Source organism: Hippopotamus amphibius, chromosome 1 (assembly GCF_030028045.1).
Source record: "Hippopotamus amphibius kiboko isolate mHipAmp2 chromosome 1, mHipAmp2.hap2, whole genome shotgun sequence".
Classification (NCBI taxonomy): Eukaryota; Metazoa; Chordata; class Mammalia; order Artiodactyla; family Hippopotamidae; genus Hippopotamus; species Hippopotamus amphibius.
The window spans coordinates 63,690,886-63,708,383 of NC_080186.1; the positions used below are offsets into that span (position 1 = coordinate 63,690,886).

At 38.2% G+C, this 17,498-nt stretch overlaps 1 protein-coding gene across 14 annotated transcripts in view; it reads right to left on the reverse strand.

The window, feature by feature from the left end:
- ADGRL2 (adhesion G protein-coupled receptor L2) overlaps positions 1 to 17,112 on the reverse strand; it is a 266,132-nt gene extending 249,020 nt beyond the window's left edge. For 13 of the 14 annotated variants that reach the window (XR_009049955.1, XM_057715049.1, XM_057715022.1 and 10 more), the window contains exon 1: positions 16,791 to 17,112. The gene's annotated coding sequence lies outside the window, so the exon portion shown is untranslated. Of the gene's footprint in view, positions 1 to 2,888; positions 2,978 to 16,790 lie in introns of all 14 variants that reach the window. The other variant, XM_057714965.1, reaches the window with a different exon arrangement.
- Between the last annotated feature and the right edge of the window lie 386 nt (positions 17,113 to 17,498).

A 17,498-nucleotide genomic window follows, 5' to 3' on the forward strand; every position in this document is an offset into this window, starting at 1 on the left:
ACAATTAATAATAATATCTCTTTTTCTCTTAAAGGTATTCAAATGTAAACAAAAATAATATAGTGACTTCTACCTATTATCAAGGCAGCCTGGCATGGAAAGATCTGAGGCTTTTGAGACAAACCCATAGGGGTCTGTGCCTATTTCCATCATTTACTTACTGCGTAAACTTGGGCAATTACTTATTCACTCTGAGACCAATTTTGTTGTCGGCAGCATATGGATAATAATAGCTCATAGACTTGTTGGGATAACATGAATGCAGTAGTATCATGTCTGGGTACATACACAAATGAGGATAATAAGATCACTGTATAAGATTGTTGTATAGTTTACTTAAGGTGATGAATTCATGCACGGCACTTAGCACAGGGTAGGTACATAAAAAATATAGTTTTCATCACACTCATTCTCACAGTCATCATCATCCCCTGCCATTAGTGGCTGTTTATAAATAGTAGAGTTCATTGCATCTCTCCTTCTAACCTCATCTTTTCTGGTACTCACTGATGTCACATCTGTGGAAGATGTTTAGAAATTTGACTGGTATTTACAACAATCAGGAAATATGAGCACTTTACTAGCATGTTTAGACTGCGACTGCTTTGAACACTACCTGAACAGCATTTGGTCTAGTTACTGGAAAAAAACACATTGTTTTGTTTGTTATAAGAATGAATGTCTCAGGGCTACCCCGTTGGCGCAGTGGTTAAGAATCTGCCTGCCAATGCAGGGGCACAGGCTCCAGCCCTGATCCGGGAAGATCCCACATGCTGCGAAGCAACTAAGCCTGTGCACCACAACTACTGAGCCTGTGCTCTAAAGCTCGTGAGCCACAACTATTGAGCCCACGTGCCACAACTATGAAAGCCCACACATCTAGAGCCCATGCTCCTCAACAAGAGAAGACACCGCAATAAGAAGCCCGCACACTGCAATGAAAAGTAGCCCCTGCTATCTGCAACTACAGAAAGCCTGAGAGCAGCAACACAGACCCAATGCAGCCAATAAATAAAAAATGGAATAAAAAAATAAATTTTAAAAACTATTAAAAAAAAAGGGTGAATGTCTCAGAGTGCATCTTAAAAGTCCCCTCAGTGCAGAAGAGTAGGACTTCTGATTCTTGGACAATCTGGGAAAATCCCAGATTCACCCCTCACAAGAGGAAATCTCTTTGAAATCTCCATCTGATTCTTAAAAATTCAAGTAGTTTCCGTTTTATTTCATTATATATTTGTTTTTGTTTTGAATTTTTAAATATCTTAAGAATCTTCAATCAAGGTAAATCTTGCTCTAGTGAAATGTACAGTGTGTGCCCTGGGGCTTGTCTTCCTTCTGATCCACCTCTGCCTGCTCCTAGGTCACACATTCCCCAGTTTGAGAAAGAGCAGACTTCCCAGTTAAATACAGCTGGGTTAGAAGACAGTTCTGTACTTTGTGCCTTTGGTATATTACTTAATTTCTCTGAACCTCGGTCTTTCGCTCTTAAAAATTGGGATACTATAAATATCCATCAAATTGTTTGATAATTAAATGTGATAATGTCTGTAAGGCCACTAAGTCACGTATTAGGAATTCAATCTATGTCAGTTATTTTACATTCCTTTAGTTATTTAAAATGGTTAGTGATATCTAGCCGGGTCACATTGATGAGGACCAATTTGAATTTATTTCTATTGGGACACAGAGCTCAAAAGCACATAAAATAGATGACATCTGGCTTACCACATAAAAATGTCTGTGCAATCCAACATGGAATCTCATGCAACTATCCAGGTTCCCTCTTTCAAATTCTCATAGTAACTCAACCTTGAGTGGTAATAGCTTATTAATGACCTTACTTGACTGGGCATACATGTTTTTTGAAATCCAATTGCCATATAGGAACCATATGGTTGAGATCTTTTTAGACTTTAGAAAGAACATTAGTAAAATGAAAACAGAAATAATATTCCAAGTCACAGAATTCCATCAGTCAAAGACTTCATTCTTTACTTAGCTGACATTTAGGTGTCCTTCAGGGTCCCACTCAGACATATCTTCTTTTGGGAACTGTTCCTAAAAGACCCTGTGCTTTCCTCTGTCACTATGCTTATTACAAACCACAGAAAATTCATGTTCATTTATCTATCTGTTCCCTTTACCTTTAAATCTCTAGATATTATGGCTATTTTTAGTTGAATACATAGTTAAAATTTTTGCATTTTAATTTGAATGTGATAAATATTGAGAGATATAACTCATGTAAACAAACACTCTGAGGATCTTCAATAATACTTGAAAGTAGAACAGGGTCCTGAAACCAAATAGTTTAAGAACCACTGCTCTAGAGGGTAACACCACTCAGCTTTGTATCTAGAGTGCCTGGTATTCACTGGCTACTTCATACATGTTTATTTAATAGATGGGTTGGTGATGAGTAACTGAATATTGCACATAATGCCAGAAGCATCTTACACTACAATAGAAAATATCTTGATATGTAATATGTGAGGAATTAATTAAAATGCAATTTAATTTTTTTCCTACCTATGTCTTGCCTCATAATGCCTATCTCCAAAAGTGAGATGAGGAAAGGGACTCTCTGGTCATAATTAACCACTTAATTAAATCACTCAAGAAACATCTACTGGCAAAATACTATTTGCCAGGCACTGGGCTAGGTATTGGTGGTGAGGAGGGAGACGGAGACATTAGGTTATTTCTCTTAAAGTCCATTCTCTGAGAGCTAAATCAAAGAGTTTACTTGGTCAATTATCAAGTTACGGATTTTACAATAATTTGTCTGGGACAAGAAAGTTTTAACACTCTTTGAAGGTTTTTTACAAGTGTTAGTTGACTGTTTTTTACATTGCTTTATTGTGTTTTAAGGAATATTTAGGACTCACCTTTGTTTCAGCTTCCTGTAACAAAGTTTGAATGCTTGCTTGTCCTGGAGTGGTATATAGGGAGAGTTTGGATGGGCAGAAAAACAGACCTGAAGGGACAGAGTGAGTGGATAAACAGTCTCAGCTAGATTAATTTATAGCCTAACGTCTCACAGAAACAAGAATCAGAAGTTTTAAATAAATTCTAAAATCTATTTTTTCTTTTTGTACTACTATTTTGCCTCCTTCAAGACAAAGTCAACTCTGTTCTCACCAAAAAAAGAAGTACATATGTGAGGTGATGGGTGTGTTAACTTGATGGGAGGAATTCTTTCACAATGTATACATGTATCAAAATCATCACGCTGCACACTTTAAATATCTTGCAATTTTGTCAATTATATCTCAATAAAGCTAAAAAAAAAAAAGTCAACCATCTTAAAAGAGAGAATACCTTGATAACTCTATGAACGAGAAAAAGTAGAAATAGTTTGAAATACATAGTACGTTGTTTAGTTCCACTGAATTTAGGAGATAGTAAATCTTCTCTTGCCAGGAAAGAAGCACCTTTGAGTTGTGTTGATGTACTTACCATGCTAAACCTTTGTCATTATTCTATGTATGCTATTTTATTCACTGTAAATTGTACTTTCTCCCTCATTTTAACATTTCTGAAATTGGGATAGACTATTCAATTAATGATATATCACATTGGTAGAGTTTTACATTTTCTTTGTAGAATAGAAAATATTGATGCATCTTACTATTGATAGGATGTTAGATTCAATAAAATATAGTAGCCAGAAAAACTAAATGAAACGATTCTACAGTTATATGATGACACCATATTCAGGATCGTGGTTTCTAATGCCTTGAATCGCCGCTATTTCCCTTTCCTGTCTCCTTGGAAAGTAGTGGACTCATCTAATGAGCAAATAAGCTGGTGTGCTTCAAGGCAAGGTAAGCAACTTTGAATGACACCCTTTGATTCCCGATAACTTCAGAGTTTGGTATAAAGTTTTGCACAAGGGGAAAAATCCAGCCCACAGCCCCAAGGGAAAAAAAATCCAGATGTTTAGTTAATATATAAATAAGATGTGGTCACAGGCAGAGATTTCTGAGTGTATGCTAATTTTTATGCTTCAAAATATTAAACATTTCCTTAGCTTACAGTTGAGCATATATACTTTTAAATGCAAATAACAGCATATGTAATTGTTTTGGCATTACCCCTCTCTTCTGAAGTGCCAAGCAAAATAAATGTGTGCAAAAATAAATGTGTGCCCACATCACTATCTGTACAGTGGTTAAACAATCAAAAGCACTTCTGCAGATGCACATATGAAAATTAAGAGCGTTCCCACTTCCTCAGTCAAGACAGTCATGCTGTTCTGGCTGCACATACGCATAATGGAAACAAAATTGCTTTAAATAATCAAAATACACAAAGGCACATTTTTCTGAGTGATTGGAAATAACCCTGACAAATGCTTGCATTTGGTAAATCATGAGCTAGCCAAGTTACGTTTGCATAAATATAATGAAAAACATTTTTTAAAAAATTTAGTAAGCATAGAAAGCAAGGCATTCTCTTGGTAATGAATTTCTTTGACAGATAAACCAACAACCATGCAGGGCGAGTTTATGAAGGTGCCTCCCTGAGTGTTTGGGGTGGGGGGAGAGAAGAGGAGAGAGAGAGGAGAGAGAGAGAGAACGTTTGTGTATACAGATACATATTTCAATGAATAAAAATTCTGCAGTTTTAAAAGAGGCAGAGATATTCTTCCAACTAAAAATAAATATAGAAAAATCTTAGACACATCAAATAGCTGCTTGTATTTTTAAAAGAAGAACACAAACTGTGTGCAATTGAATGCTGTGTTAATATGGCATACAAATAATTCATATTCCCCAGACATAACTCTTCGGTAACACAGAGATTACCTATTAGGTAAACACATAATTATATTTTCTTCCAACATTCTGGATACCGCACCTCAACTGCACACTTAAGCAGGCATCAGTATGTAGTTGGAGAGGATTTGTGGGCGGCTCATTTAAAAAAAAAGGATTTGAATAGGGCAAAAAGTAATTTTCTACTCACAGGTAGTATGGCACTATTTTTTATCAGATTGCTTTGGGTAGGTCCAGAGCACTGAGCACTATAACATGCGGCTACAGCAAAACAAAAGCCAAAGAAAGATGTTCATTCATTTAGGATTTTCTAGATTAGCCTATTTCTTAAGCTAAGCATAATAAGGTAGGGAGGCTAACTCTACTGAAGTTGCTACATAGATAACAAAGCTCTTCTGAGAATTCTCTACCATTTAGAAATTGCCAGTAGCTGAAGAACACACCTTTACATGAAAGAAATGTTATCAAGGCCTTTTCAAATGGGCTTGCCACATAGTACAGGACATTTTCACACACATCTGTGAAGGTAAACTGTGATCAAAAAGATGAAATAGGCCAGGGACAGTGGGTGGAGTGAAGATGGCTTTCTTAGGGAGAAATTCTTTTAATTCCTAAGCATGAATTGTAGGAAGAGCCTAATTGTCTTTTACAACCTTAGTCATCTTTGAACATCATCAGCTTTTTCCCATTAGCTGCCACCCACCTTCACTTGACAACATGAAGTAAGAGCTTGAGAGAAACCAGAATTACAACAGGTCTCTGGTTGGGTAAAACAGTATAGCAAACCAGGTTAAACTGGTGCTATTTGTCTCACTCTTGAAGTAGTCCCTCTTCCTTATCTTTTTTTCTTCTAACTTAAGGGTAAACTCCTAGAAAGCTCATTGCTTTGCTTCAGTTCCAATATTCAAATACACTGGAGACATTTGGTAAGAACTTTTGATTTCTTTTCCCATCATTTTAATGAAACCTCTCTCCTGAAGGTCATCAATGACTAATTAATTGTGACATCCAAACATTCTCATAGTTCGTCTCCCTTGTCCCTGTCTCTTCCTCGTCTCCCGACCGGCCCGTCTTCCAGAAACTCCCTACGCTTCTGTGGACATTCCCAGTTTTCTTTTTGACTGTGTGACTGCAACGTTTGTCTCCTTGCTCGTCATGCTTTGTGCGTATGTGATTTAAAAGTTTGTTACTCAGCCCTCCTCTCTGCTTGTCCTCCCTCTTCCCTGACCATCTCATCCACTCTTTGGACCTTGCCTGCAGATGACCCTTACGGCTCCCTCTTGGGCCCTGTCCTCTCAGAGTGCTGGATACAGGTTTCCACTGGCACTCTTCTCTTTTCTGGCACCTTGAAAAACGCATTAGGTCCAAATTGAATTTAGTGTCTTCTCTCTCACATTTCCATTTCCTCCCAATGCTTCCTATTTTTTTAATGTCATCACCAAGGTTTGAAATGTCAAAGTTAGATATGACAACTTTCCTCTTTTCACTGATAATTTGCAAATCCCTGTCAATACTTCCTCTGAGATGTCTTCACCATTTATAGCCTCTCTCCATCCCCTCTCTTCTGTACCCTATCCCAATAGTCTCCCAAATGCTCTTTAGGTTTTTCTGCCTCCAAACCACTTTATATGTTGCTGCTAGAAAAATCTCTTTAAGATACAGTTTGCTCATGTTTATGTACATTTCCATAGCTAAATTCATTTGCTTCAGCCATTTACTTTGCCAATATTTTTCTTTTCCTACAGAAGAAATATCTCTCTTCTTGGTGCCTCTGTATCATCAAGTATTCTAGTCTAACAGGCTTGTGTTCCCATTTAAAGGTGACCTCCATAAGTAAAGCGCCTCACATATTTATTCTTAAATCCCCTACATATACTGCAGTGACTGCTATAAAGTAGATCCTCAAGAAATCTTTGATTTTGAGTTGGCTTGAGTATTATTGCTTTGTTTAAAAACCTTCTACATTCCCTATTTTTACATGCTGCAAACTCTTTTACTTGGTCAACAGAATCTTTAGATTTGGGATCTGGAAAAGATTGGGAGGTGGATAAGCAAAAGGCAGGGAAAGAGACCCAAACAAAAAGGAAACTGAGAGAAGCAGTTGGCGGCAAGTGGCAGACGGGAAGCTTTCTGAGACAATCTTTGTCTTGTCCTTTTGCCGACGGAGTGTCACCTGATCCTCGGGGGCCCATACATCCACATACTACAACCACTGATCTCTCTAGGGATCTCAGAGTGCTCAGTGCCCCTGTTATATCACACCCAAACCTGCGGCTTCCAGGAGCTGCCCTGTGTCCACTGGCAGCCACTCAGCCACCGATGTGCTCCTGTCTTCTGGCAGGAAAACGGAATAGCCAGCTAGGTCCAAGAATACACCTGTCCTAAAGTGCTAGTGGTAATTCCAGACACATTAAGCAGAGACTTAGACATTTGGGACCTTCTCTTTCTTTACCAAATGATACATGGGTACTGTATTTAACACTGGTTTTCAGGAAATGCTGTCCTGCTTTTGGTGCCTAACCCAGGGGGTATGAGGCAACAGGAATCTGGGTTATATAGGGGGATAGTGCTATGATAAAGGGAAACGTAGGCAGCTCCATACACTTTTCTCCTCTGTTGAATAAATGCATTTACTGTCACCAGCAAGGCCACTGGTGAGCAGAGGAAGGAGGAGCCCAGAGGGATAGTTTTCCCCAAAGACTAAGCTCTTTTGTGCATTAATTGTCTCCTTTACTTTATTATCTTCCCCTTTCTTGGTGGAGAATGCAAGCGTGCTACACTGTAAACAACTACTTTATGTGTACTGGTATTGAAGAGCGTAAACTTATAGACTGTTTCGTAATTACAAGTCGAGTCCCATTACTCACTTTACCTTGGCCCAGGTTAATGTCTAAGTGAAGCTTTTACAATGACAATTTCCCATTTCTCCATTGTTTGTCATTTCTTAACCTAATATTGTAAATTATTTTTGCTCTACTTTTTTTTTAGTAAGAAAATAAAGTCCTTTTTATCTCCATGTCATGTCCACACCCTTTCCTATACTCTCCCAGGGAGTGATTTCACCGACATCCTCACCAGGATCGAGGGCATCTGACACATACTCTCATAACTTTCCTCACCTCTCCCTCAGATTTTCTGTGTTACCACCCTCTTTGCCTCTACTTTCTTGGAGTAATATTTTTTAAAATCACTAAAGCTAGCACCACTACCTGTACTCTTCCCAACTCCTGCCCCATTAAGGACATGTTTCCCCTTAAACCCCCAATTGCTCCTGCTCAACTAGTTCTTTTCTCTCCTACAAACACGGTTAAATTTCCACTTTTGCTTCACTTCTTCCCCTTCACTTTATGAAAAGAGATTCCACACATTTCCTATTTCCAGTTGTTCGCACTTTCATTTTTCTCATGCCCTTGAAATATGTATCCAGCACTCACAAATCTGTGGAAACAGTTCTTATTGACCTCATCATAGCTGAATCATTAGCTGCTGTCAGCCTCTGAGTCTCACGCTATAACGATCAGCACAGCTGCCCATTCTGAATCAGTGTGGTGTGTTGTGCGTCTACATTGGGTTACCAGCCTTCTTCATGTTTGTGGCTAGAGCTTCCTCAGGTTTCCGAACACTTTCTCCAGATGAAATCCTCTTATTTTTTCTCTACACATTTATTCTCTTTCCTTCCTATCCTGTAATTGTTCCATGAAATTATTTGCATTATCCATGAATGTAGGTCATTTCATATATCACCACAACCTCACACTGTAAGTAATTTCCTATAGATAAAATCTTCTAAGACTTTTTGCTCTCCTAATAAAGTTACTAATATATCCATATACCAAATAATTTTTAATATTTTGGTCTCAAGCAAGTGGAATTTTCCTAGTATATACATATTTTGAGAATTTATTTTTGGTTTATGTTTGTTTGTGTTTTCTGATCATGGGTGTCCAATGATGATAGAACCAAGAGGAAAGGTTGTTTGAGCTCAGGGTACTTGAAACTCAAAGCCCCTGAAAACCGCTATTTCCAAATTACTGTGTTTTGCATCATGAAGATACCCTTGGGTTCTTTCACTATCCTGGATTTTCTCCTTCCTTCTTGCACATTTTTAATATGTAAGGTAAGAGGGTTTATGACCACTCTGAATGTGAAGTGGGAGCCTAGGTGGTGTGTATAAGTGATTTTACTGTCACTTTCCCCTTTGTACAGACATATCCCATATCTACAGGAAGCCTTAGGCAGTGGAACATTTGAACAGATATTTTAGGAAGGAAAGCTCATGCTCTCTAGTCCGTGTTGCGGAACTGATTGAGAACACTTAGGTGGATAACTGCTTACTTTTGGTCAGATCAAATGGTGTGAAGTGTCTATATCATCTACATGATGTGTCCAGCTTTCCTCCTTGAGAAATTATAGATTTAAGCTTTCAGAGAAGTGTATTGACGGCCTTCTTCTTCAATCTATTTTTTTTTCAGATGATAATATGTTTTCTGTCTTTTATTTTCTTAACATTTGTTAATATGACAATTTACATTGATAGTTTTTTCTTTTTTGAGGTACACCAAAGTGAATCAGCTGTATTTATACATATATCCCCATATCCCCTCCTTCCCACGACTCTTTCCCACCCTCCCTGTCCTGGCCCTCTAAGGCATCCATCCTTCATCGAGTTGATCTCCCTTTGTTATACAGCAATTCCCATTAGCTATCTATTTTACACTTGGTAGTGTATGTCTATGCTACTTCTCATTTCATCACAGCTTCCCCTTCACCTCCCACCTCCCCAACCCTGTGTCCTCCAGTCCATTCTCTGCATCTGCATCCTTATTCTTCTCCTGTCACTGGGTTCATCAGTACCACTTTTCTTTTTTTTTTAAGATTCTGCATATATGAGTTAGCATACAGTATTTGTTTTTCTCTTTCTGGCTTACTTCACTCTGTATGACAGACTCTAGGTCTATCCACCTCATTATATGTAGCTCCATTTCATTCCTCTTTATGGCTGAGTAATATTCCATCGTATATATATGCCACATCTTCTTTATCCATTCATCTGTTGATGGGCATTTAGGTTGCTTCCATGTCCTGGCTATTGTAAATAGTGCTGCAGTGAACATTATGGTACATGTTTCTTTTTGGATTATGGTTTTTTCTGGATATATGCCCAGTAGTGGGATTACTGGATCATATGGTAGTTCTATTTTCAGTTTTTTAAGGAACCTCCAAACTGTTTTCCATAGTGGCTGTACCAACTTACATTCCCACTAACAGTGTGGGAGAGTTCCCTTTTCTCCACACCCTCTCCAACATTTATTGTTTCTAGATTTTTGATGATGGCCATTCTGACTGGTGTGAGGTGATACCTCATTGTGGCTTTGACTTGCATTTCTCTAATGATGAGTGATGTTGAGCATCTTTTCATGTGTTTGTTGGCCATCTGCATGTCTTCTTTGGAGAAATGTCTATTTAGGTCTTCCACCCATTTGTGGATTGGGTTATTTGCTTTTTTGGTATGAAGCTACACAAGCTGCTTGTATATTTTGGAGATTAATCCTTTGTCTGTTGCTTTGTTGGCAAGTATTTTCTCCCATTCTGAGGGTTGCCTTCTAGTCTTGTTTATGGTTTCTTTTGCTGTGCAAAAGCTTTTAAGTTTCATTACGTCCCATTTGTTTATTCTTGATTTTATTTCATGATTCTAGGAGGTGGGCCAAAAAGGATCTTGCTTTGATGTATGTCATAGTGTGTTCAGCCTATGCTTTCCTCTAGGAATTTTATAGTGTCTGGCCTTACATTTAGGTCTTTAATCCATTTTGAGTTTATTTTTGTGTATGCTGTTATGAAGTGTTCTAATTTCATTCTTTCACATGTTGCTGTCCAATTTTCCCAACACCACTTATTGAAGAGGCTGTCTTTTTTTCCACTGTATATTCTTGCCTCCTTTGTCAAAGATAAGGTGCCCATATGTGCTTGGGTTTACCTCTGAGTTCTCTATTCTGTTCCACTGATCTTCCTGTCTATTTTTGTGCCAGTACCATACTATCTTGATCACTGTGGCCTTGTAGTATAGTCTGAAGTCAGGAAGCCTAATTCCACCAACTCCATCTTTCCTTCTCAAGATTGCTTTGGCTATTTGGGGTCTTTTGCATTTCCATACAAAATTTCTTGTCCTAGTTCTGTGAAAAATGCCATTGGTAATTTGATAGGGATTGCACTGAATCTGTAAATTGCTTTGGGTCATATATGGCTTCTACTATGTTGAGGTAGTTTCCTTCTATGCCCATTTTCTGGAGAGTCTTTATCATAAATGGATGTTGAATTTTGTCAAAAGCTTTTCCTGCATCTATTGAGATGAGATCATATGGTTTTTATCCTTCAATTTGTTGATATGATGTATCACATTGATTGATTTGCGTATATTGAAGAATCCTTGCATCCCAGGGATAAACCCCACTTGATCATGGTGTATGATCTTTTTAATGTGCTGTTGGATTCTGTTAGCTAATATTTTGTTGAGGAGTTTTGCATCTATATTCATCAGTGATATTGGCCTGTAAAATTTTCTTTTTTTGTGACATCTTTGCCTGGTTTTGGTATCAGGGTGATGGTGGCCTCGGAGAATGCGTTTGGCAGTGTTCCTCCTTCTGCTATATTTTGGAAGAGTTTGAGAAGGATAGGTGTTAGCTCTTCTCAAAATGTTTGATAGAATTCGCCTGTGAAGCTATCTGGCCCTGGGCTTTTGTTTGTTGGGAGATTTTTAATCACATTCTCAATTTCTGTACTTGTGATTGGTCTGTTCATACTTTCTATTTCTTCCTAGTTCAGTCTTGGAAGATTGTGTTTTTCTAAGAATTTATCCATTTCTTCCAGGTTATCCAATTTATTGGCATATAGTTGCTTGTAGTAGTCTCTCATGATGTTTTGTATTTCTGAGGTGTCCGTTGTGACTTCTCCTTTTTCATTTCTAATTCTGTTGATTTGCACCTTCTCCCTTTTTTTCCTGAAAAGTCTGGCTGATGGTTTATCAATTTTGTTTATCTTCTCAAATAACCAGCTTTTAGTTTCATTGATCTTTGCTATTGTTTCCTTCCTTTCTTTTTCATTTATTTCTGATCTTTATGATTTCCTTCCCTCTGCTCACTTTGGGGTTTTTTTTTTTCTTTTTATCTAATTGTTTTAGGTGTAAGGTTAGGTTGTTTATTCGATATTTTTCTTCTTTCTTGAGGTAGGACTGTATTCCCTCTTAGAACTGCTTTTGCTGTGTCCCATAGGTTTTGGGTTGTTGTGTTTTCATTGTCACTTATTTCTAGATATTTTTTGATTTCCTCTTTGATTTCTTTAGTGATTCCTTAGTTGTTTAATGGTGTATTGTTTAGCCTCCATGTGGCTGTATTTTTTACAGTTTTTTTCCTGTAATTGACATCTAGTCTCATGGTGTTGTGGTCAGAGAAGATGCTTGATATAATTTCAATTTTCTTGAATTTACTGAGGCTTGATTTGTGACCCAGGATGTGATCTATCCTGGAAAATGTTCTGTGTGCACTTGAGAAGAAAATGTGTTCTGTATTTTTTGGAGGGAATGTCCTATAAATATCAATTAAGTCGAGATGGTCTAACGTGTCATTTAAAGCTTGTGTGTCCTTATTTATTTTCTGCTTGGATGATCTGTCCATTGATGTAATTGGGGTGTTCAAGTCTCCTACTATTATTGTGTTACTGTCGATGTCCCCTTTTATGGCTGTTAGCATTTGCCTTATGAATTGAGGTGCTCCTATGTTGGGTGCATAGATATTTACAATTGTTATATGTTCTTCTTGGATTGGATCCCTTGTTCATTATGTAGTGTCCTTCCTTGTCTCTTGTAATAATCTTTACTAAGTCTAATTTGTCTGATATGAGTATTGCTACTCCAGCTTTCTTTTGACTTCCATTTGCATGGAATATCTTTTTCCATCCCTTTACTTTCAGTCTGTATGTATCTCTTGGTCTGAAGTGGGTTTCTTGTAGGCAGCATATAGAAGGGTCTTGTTTTTGTATCCATTCAGCCAGTCTGTGTCTTTTGGTTGGAGCATTTAATCCATTTACATTTAAAGTGATTATTGACGTGTGTTCCAATTACCATTTTCTTAATTGTTTTGGGTTTGTTTTTGTAGGTCTTTTCCTTCTCCTGTGTTTCCTACTTAGAAAAGTTCCTTAAGCAATTGTTGTAAGGCTGGTTTGGTGGTGCTGAATCTCTTAACTTTTGCTTGTCTGTAAAGCTTTTGATTTCTCTGTCGAATCTGAATGAGATTCTTGCTGGGTAGAGTATTCTTGGCTGTGCCTTGGTGTATTTCTCCTTGGGTTTATTCTGTATAGGACTCTCTGTGCTTCTTGGACTTGATTAATTATTTCCTTTACCATGTTGGGGAAGTTTTCCACTATAACTTCTTCAAATATTTTCTCAGACCCTTTCTTTTTTTCTTCTTCTTCTGGGATGCCTATGATTCGAATGTTGGTGCACTTAATGTTGTCACCAAGGTCTCTGAGACTGTCTTCCATTCTTTTTATTCTTTTTTCTCTTTCCTGCTCTGTGGCAGTTATTTCCCCCATTCTATCTTCCAACTCACTTATTTGTTCTTCTGCCTCAGTTATTCTGCTGTTTATAGCACCTAGAGTATTTTTAATTTTGCTTATTTTGTTGTCCATTACTGTTTGTTTGCTCTTTAGTTCTTCTGTGTCCTTATTAACTGTTTCTTGTATTTTCTGTATTTTGTTATCGAGATTTTGGATCATCTTTACTATCATTACTCTGAATTCTTTTTCAGGCAATTTTCCTCTTTCCTCTTCATCTATTTGATCTTGTGGGTTTTTTTCCTGCTCCTTTGCCTGCATGGTGTTTCTTTGTTTTCTCATTTTGTCTAATTTATACGATTTGCTGTCTCCTTTCCCTATGCTGCCTAGTAGTAATTCCTCTTGTTTCTGCCTTCTGCCCCCTGTGGTGGGTTTTGTCCAGTGCGCTGAGTAGGCTTCCTGGTGGGGGATCCGGTGTCTGCTTTCTGGTGTGTGGCTCTGTGTCTTTTCTCTCTGATGAGCAGGGCCATGTCAGGTGGTGTGTTTTAGGGTATCTGTGAGGTTAATATGGCTTTAGGTAGTCTGCGTGCTGATGGGTGGGTTTGTGTTCCTGTCTTGTTTGTAGTTTGGTGTGAGGTGTCCAGCACTGGCAGCTGCAGACAGTCGAATGAAGCCGGATCTTAGACTCTGATACAGGGCTCTGTGAGAGTTCTCTGCAGGTAATCTTCTCTGTGTCTGAGGACTCCTTAGTAGTCTAGCATCCTGGATTCAGTGCTCCCTCCCCAGAGCCTCCTAATTGACTTCTGATGGAGTAGTCCAGACTTCAGAGGTTGCTTGTCTCAGCAATAAAGGGGTTTAAAGAAGACTGTCCAAGCCCCAGGCTAATGGCAGAGTGTTGAGACAAACAAATACCAGTTATGTCGGGATCTTTGCAGTCCTTTCTGGTGTCCAAGTTCATTTGCTGGTGTTCAGCTGGTTCTCTGTGGGAATTATTCCGTCTTTTGATGTATTCCTGATACGTCTGTGCAGAGGGATGCATTCCATGTCCTTCTACTTCACTGCCATCTTTCTTCTCCCCTTCAATCTATTCTTATAAAACTTTGGAGCTTGCTTGATACAGGTAGACTCTTTCACATATCCTTTACAGTTTACATTCAGCCCTGGGGGCAGAAGCAGCTCCTTTTATCTTACCACAGAATGGGGTTGAAGAAACATCTGAGAGGGAGTTAGTCTCCCAGAAAGGTTAGGAGAAATGTTTGTATGGAAGGCCATAGATTCAAGTTTCTGCAACGTGGGCTTCTCCAAGGTGATAATTGCTAACAGAATGTATTTCCCAGGGAAACTCACTTTGGTTCCTTCATGCATCTCCTGCAAAAAGGAGATGGCAAATGCAGGGTCTGTTGTCTACCTTGCTTACTATTGTATATCCTCTGCTTTGCAGCATCTGACAAAAAATAGGTGCTCCATAAATACTTGTAGAATTGAAATGGGTGTATTAAATGCATTGGCAATGAAGTAGATAGTAGCATTGGTAGTAGTAGAAGCAGATTTGGGGGACTTAGGTAAATTCCTTATGTTCTTGTACCATTTTCTGAAGAAAGTATCAGCTATTTTCTTCTGGTTGTGATTAAGGCAGATTTTTTTTCCCCTAGGGTATTGTCAAAGAAGCCAGGAATTTGGTTGAAGCTGATCTCTGCTAAGAAATTCAGAGGTCAGAATGGAAAACCTCACCTCAGTACATTTTAGGATTAGGTGCTTTCTCAAATAAATCAGTCCTTTCCCTGAAGCCTCTAGTCACTGATGCTGGACACAAGATACTAGATTTGATAGACAAGTAAGCAATTCAACTGCGACCATTGCTTTATTCTTCCTTGGAATTGATATATAAATTTACCTCTTTTGAATATAGTTTCACCAATTATGAAAAATGGCCATTTTGGATAATTACATGAAATGTCAAAGAGAAATATCCTATAACTGGTATAAATGTTACTGACATCAAATTGGTGTTATTGCATTGTTTCGTGTACCCTGGACAGTTTTTTTAAAGCCCAGAACATTTTATTTTAATCAAGAAGAAAACAAGGTATGTCACAGATAAAAATGATGCACATATTTTTGTGCTTATTATTTAAAGAAAAGAGAAACATCTGAAATCTGTTTGCTAACTACAGTATAATACAAATTAGCCTGCAGGCACCGTGTGTGCTGTACCCTGTCTGCTTGCCAGCCCCGCTTAGTCCCAACGTATTAATGAGCAAGTGCAAGTATTTGAACAATCAGCATTTCCGCATTTGCATGCAAACTCTCACGCTGTGTAATTATACACAGAGCTGGCACTCAAATTAATTAAAGCTGATTTCTCTGTGACTGCAAACCGGTCATATCCTCAGCTTTGCCCTCCTATGAAGTTATCACTCTACATTCAACGTGACACTTCTGTCCCTGGCATTCTTAGTAATGCTAATATTCTACAATTGTGAATCCGGCAATATTTTAGGTTGCAGCTGACAATGGCTGCATGTTTTTGTGATTTTCCTCCCCTCCTTATTTTCCCCTTTCTGGTGTAAAGATAAAAAATAGCTTTTGAATGCCTGCTTTGTAATTATCTCAAATAATAATGCAAACAAATTACATATATTGTTTCAGCTGGTTTCCTCCCCTCTTTTATGACTCCACCCACTTGATTAGCACTTACAAACAATTCATCAAACTTAAAAAAAACTGTTTATTTGATACTAGCAAACAATTAGTTTTGATGGTTTTGGTCTTAATTTTGAAAAGGCTTTAACAAATGCTGTTTTATTTTAATAGATAAGGATCTCATAATTCAGAATCAGGGAGATTAGGAGAGGAAGAAGCAGCAATGACTGCTAGATTTGATTAAGATTTTTTGAATCCTCATCAAACAAAGCAGTATTGCAACGGGGACCATTATTTGCCAAGAGATTCGTAAATGTTAACTTCTAGGGCAGAAGGCTTTCCTTAGTGCTTCCACAATAAAGCCATCTCGCTTTGGCTTCTCAGTTCCTCTGAAGGAACTGTTTCTGTGACAACTTCTTTGAAAAGACATCCTTAGAGCAATTAAGATATCATCATGATTCTCTTTTCATAAACTTAAATCTCTGAATACAGGTGACTCCTAAAACTCATCTTCAGGTTAGTCCCTGGAAGATGATCTGCCTTGATACATTCTTCTGAAATCACTTCTTACCACTCAACCGCAGCCCACCATCTCCCCATTTCTCTGTATCCCATTAGCCAGAAACAACACAGACAGGTATTGCAGGGGCTGGGTGTCTCTTTTCAGAGCAGGCACCAAACAATTCTATCCCTCAAGTTCAAGGTCCTGAAATAAACTGCCAAGGAGATTGCCTCAGTAATCAACATTTGAAAGGGAAGACTGAGTAGGGAATCTCCTTATAATCTAACTCTAGTGATCACAAGAGACATAATTGCCCTTACCTTATCCACAGTACTTCTCGGTCCACATAGAACATCAGTTAGCAAGCTCCTTTCAAATTCCAATTGGCCCACAAGGGAGAAAAGAGTATCTTTCTGGGAAGGCTCCGGGGAGATCACAGTCACAACACTACTACCGTGATCCGAATTCTGCTCTTCTCTCTTGTCATGAAATTCCTACACAGACAGGTGTCATACTGGCATGAATTTCGTTGCCAAGTACACTTTAAGAGTGGGCATGGCTGTGATCCTGTAGCAAGTTCCACCTGTCTCTAACCCTCATAACCTTCGTTGCTTTCAATATTTCACTCAGGTACCTGGTGACTTCATGAGTTACCCACGCACTGGACCTGACTAACAGAGGTGTGGGAACAGTATCGAGTCAAGCAGCACCGTCACTGTCGTACACAATGCTTGTTGCTACTGGCAAATACCTATTTGCTGACTCAGTATTGGACTGCACCGAGCAGGACTAGGCAGTTCTACTGCTTTCTGTTTGTTTCCTTTTTAGAAACTATCCTCTTCTAATTAACCATTTAGCAAAAATAGATTCTTTTTGATATTCATTCCTTAAAAATGTAGCCTTTCTAAGCACAGAGAATTACTATATTTTAACTTTTTTTAAAAACAAGCAGTTTCAAAACAAAAGACAAGGAAATTTAGAGTTCCCCAAATAACTAAAATGAACATCACTGCATATGTTGTACATTT